The sequence below is a fragment of the Palaemon carinicauda genome, chromosome 6, assembly GCF_036898095.1.
Source record: "Palaemon carinicauda isolate YSFRI2023 chromosome 6, ASM3689809v2, whole genome shotgun sequence".
Taxonomy (NCBI): domain Eukaryota; kingdom Metazoa; phylum Arthropoda; class Malacostraca; order Decapoda; family Palaemonidae; genus Palaemon; species Palaemon carinicauda.
The window spans coordinates 174,293,286-174,298,285 of record NC_090730.1 but is presented as its reverse complement, the minus strand read 5'-3'; positions in this window follow the sequence as shown (position 1 = coordinate 174,298,285).

Sequence of the window (5,000 nt, the reverse complement as noted above, 5' to 3'; positions counted from 1 at the left end):
AAGGCATGGGTATTTTTTTCTTCAGCTTAGAGAATCCTATTGTTAATGAAAATCAAGGAGAAATTCAATATAATCACTTAAATCCAAATTGAAAATTAATTCCTTTATTTCACGCCAATATTGTGTTGTGATAGCCAATGTGGTAACGTCCCTGACTGGTGAACGTCTAACTTGGGTTCGAGCCCCACTTTAACTCGTTAGTTTCTTTGGTTGCTGCAATCTCACCATCCTTGTGAGTTAAGGATGGAGTGGTTTGAGGGAGCCTATAGGTCTATCTGTTGAGTCATCAGCAACCATTGCTTGGCCCCCTTGTTCGTACCCTGAGTGAAGAGGGTGCTTGGACTCTGATCATATGTATGCATAATTAATCTTTATGGTATTGTCCTGCCCGATAGGGCAATGCCACTATATTTTCCCCTGCCTTTCATGAGCAGCCTTTAAACCTTTAAATAGTAAGCTATACTTCTTCGTCCTTGTTCTGGAAAGGAGGGTCAGAAAAGAATTAGAATATAAGAGGTGATTCACTGGTATGTTTGGAATAAGCAAGAACCATTCTTGTGTCATCATATTAGCAAACCCATAACCTATTCATAGCTAGCTGTTTTGCCCTAACAACTAAAGATATGCATTTAAAACTTTTAAAAAATAAAACAAATTTAAGAGCAATTTTTAGAATCCTCATTACGTTTGGCTAAATTTCTAAACATTATATTTTCTCTCCTAGATTGAACTGTCGTCATCTAATTTATAGTTTTTTTTTATTATTATTATCTTAGGTACTGTTGCTTCATTAACAGGAGCAGATGATGTTTAAAGTGACTTGAACATTTTTCCTATAAAATTAATCCATTTACACGTATTCCCATTTAGTGATGAAACCCTCTTAGTTATAAAAATTGGTATACCCCAACGTTGTGAAAGGGTTTGTTTATCGCCTTGATCAGCAAAGCTGTATTAGTTAGTCACTCATACTAGGTTGGTGTGTTATGAGCTATCTGACTAATGTCTACCATCACCAATCCGCTGTGGCCTGCGTGGTGATAAAAATTTGTCAAACCTATGACTATGTCTGAGGCCTTTGTACTGCAATGGACCACGGACTGATTTATTTGTTGTTGTTGTTGTTTACAAGCAGCTGTAGTGCACCTAGTGTAAGACCAAATAAGATATCTGGCATAAAACTGAGGGCATTAAATTAAGATAATTTTCCACTTTCATTTGTTTCAGCCTACATGGCAGGTCACCTATATATACTGTAAATCAAACAGGTTAGGTGAAGTAAACAATACTGTTCAGTAGGAATCAAATGGCCATCAAAATTAACTGTTCCTCATATATAAAAAAATATTTCCAAATTAATATTCTTCCTATCCTAGTTCTATCCATCTGTTTACCTTTGATAATAATTTGCCAATTTTTCATCCTTACTATTTTGCTCTTTCATGGGTATGAAACTAACAGGTGATCAGCTTCAGTTCAATTGCACATTTTGTCATATCACAAAATGTTTGTACATGTATGTGTTTACAGATCATATAGAGATGATGTTTGTTAATAAAAAGGTCTTGCAGACAATGCTGGAATTCTTAGAAATTGTATTCCCGTTAAAAAAAAAATTATGAAAGTAACAAACAATATGATTTTGTAAGCAAAAGCCTGGGAGATAATTGGTTTGTAAACACAATAGAGAAAGATTCAAATATTACGTATTTCAACATATAATAGAGGAATAAATATAACGCAGTACAGTAACATGAAACAAGTGGAAAATCAACGAGTTTAAAAGCAAAGGAGGAAACAAAGTATTGCAAAAGTTGTGCAAGCCTCAGTAGTTTATTTCCTCTGCCCTTTGTTCTTACATCCTTGCACACATCTCTACTATTCTCAAGAGGAACAAAAATACTCACTTGACATTTACACTCGGCTTTTCATTGCCCAAGACTCGGATCATTGATCTCACATTTGACATTTCTTTACTGACACAAAATCTGCTTCGCACATTTCAGTCGGAGGTTGATTGAAGATATGGAGATTGATATAGTTTAGAATTATGATTCTATTTGCGTGAAAGTCCTGAGAAATATCCAGATTTATTTACAAGATTAAATAGAGAGGTACCCAGTAAAAACACATACCTCCGCCGCGGCAGCTTATTTCTCGACCTTTTGTTTGATCTTGACTTTGACCTTTAACATAAACATGTAGTAATTGGCGTGGATTTTCATACACTCTAATATGAACCAAGTTTGAAGTCTCTGTGAAAACGATGTTCAAACTTATGGCCGATTACATAAATTGGACATTCTGCTTGACCATGTGCTTGACCTTTGACTCTGACCTTCCAAAATTTATAATTTCCCCTTTTTTTACATAAGTGTTATTCCTGCAAGTTTCATTACTCTAAGATTAAGATTGTAGCCAGGAAGCTGTTCACAAACAAACATGAACACACAAACAGGAGGTAGAACATAATTTCCTTACAACTTCGTTGGCGGAGGTAATAACTAAACCAATTGTGAATTGTTGCTCTCCTCAATATTCAGTTCCTACTATCTCCCCGGTTATCATCCCTTCCATTTTGAAGGATAATATAAAAGATAATTGAAGATTTTTTTAACACAATGTAATTAGTGATAAAATAACATTCTAGTTTTAAAACTCTAAAATGGAATAAATTATAATGTTCCCTGGCTCAAATGTAACAATCCTTGTGGTGGCCTATTAGAAAAGTCTCTGCCTTCCAATCTAATGGACTGGGGGCTCGAGACCTTATCAAGTTCGATAGTTTCTTTACTCTCTGCAACTTAACTATCTTTGTAAGCTAGGATTGGACTTCGGAGAGCCATAGGTCTACGTGCTGAGTCATCAGCAGCCAATGCCTACCTTTCCCCGGTCCTATCTTGATCAGGGAGGGGCTTGGATGATGACCATATGTATATATGGTTAATCTCTATGTCATTGCCCTTGTCCTTTGCATCTGCTAATCATGTGTGACCTTTAAACTTGCAAATTGTGGTGGCTTAATGGAAACGTCCCTGCCTGGTGATGGCTCAAACTTGTTATTTTCTTTGGTGTCTGTAACTTCGCAATCCTTGTTAGCCAGGGAGGGAGATTTGGGGGATCCTATAGGTCTACTTGCTGATCGTCAACAGCTATTGTCTGGCCCTTCCTGTTCTTAGCTTAGGTGGAGAGGAGGCTTAGGCCCTGACCCATATGTAATAGAACTTGTCTACGGCGTTGTCCTGCTTGTTAGGGCAATGTCACTGCTCTTTGCCTATGCCATTCATGAGTGGGCTTTAAACCTTTAAAGAAATACTCTTAACTAACCTTTATATGATTTGAAACTTCCAGCATAAATGATCTTGAAACGTAGTTTGATTTACAAATCTCAACTTAATAGGGTAGCGTTACAATTTTTTGGGTCCTTCAATCTCAGAAGATGCGCTGAATTGACCGATGATTATCCTGTGCAATGACTTTCATGGATTATGACCAATCTACTCATGGATATTTGTGATGTAGGATTTTAGGATATATAATAAAATTCTATTTTTTATTGTTTTTTTTTTTTCTAATGATTGTGTAAAGGTTCAGATGGCGTGCTGGTAAACGTCTGTCTCCAATAAACCGGATAATAGTAGGTATAAGCGATAGCAATTTTAGAGCTATTTTCTCGGAAATTTCAAGATGAATGAGAATTATGGGATATAATGCACGGGGAAGAAATCATAACAGCTTTTATCAGGAAAATTCTGGAGTTTTTTTTTTTGGAGTTTTTTTTATTATATAGGGGATATTATTATTATTATTAATATTATTATTATTATTATTATTATTATTATTATATTATTATTATTATTATTAATAATAGAACTTGTTATTATTATTATTATTATTATTATTATTATTATTATTATTATTATTATTATTATTATTATTATTATGATTCCTATTCTTATTCTTATTCTTATTCTTATTATCATTATCATTATCTTTATCATTAACATTAAATTTATTCCTAAGCTACAAACCTACTTGGAAAAGCAGGATGCTATAAGACCAGGGGCTCCAACAGGGAAAATAGCCCAGTGGGGAAAGGAAACATGGAAAAATAGATTATTTTAAGAACAGTAACAACATTGAAATAGATATGTCCTATATAAACCATAAAAACTTTAACTAAATAAAAGGAAGAGAAATAAGATAGAATAGTTAGCTCCTAGAATGGACTTCTTAATGGAATAGTAAAAATTTTGGAGTTTCAGAAATTCAAGTGTGGTTAGTTTTTCTATTAGACTCATTTCTGATTTTATATGTTGATTGTTTATTTACCGTAGTTTGTTACTTTTTAGGTATTTTATTACATCATTTATTCCTTATTATAAGCTTTTTTTTATTGTTCTTTGATTTTCTTATTAGGACTCTTTGGGTTTCAACACAACAACAACCACAACCATAATAATAATAATAGTAATAGTAATAATAATAATAATAATAATAATAATAATGATAATAATGATAATAATGAAAATAATGATAATGATAATGATAATGATAATGATTAAGATAATTAATAATAATAATAATAATAATAATAATAATAATAATAATAATAATAATAATAATAATAATAATAATAATAATCCTGAGAGAATCACCAATATACCAAGTGTATACGCAAACAAATTAGATCTTATAGAGGCAGCAAGACAAATAAGCTGGAGACAGATACTCATCAAATATGTAACAGGAATAATGGCAGAGGGAAGGGGTAAATAAAGGCAGTACAACACTCCCAAAGACTAATGAGAGAATATTTACACAAACAAAACTCAGAAAAAAACAATGAATTTAATAACTGGTGGGTATATGGAATTAAATTGTAGTATATTCAATAATTATTAGTATATTCAGGATAAAGACTAGATAGAATGTCAATTGATTTTGATATAACAATATAGATATATCTACGTCAATGAATTTAATTTCCAAATAGTTTA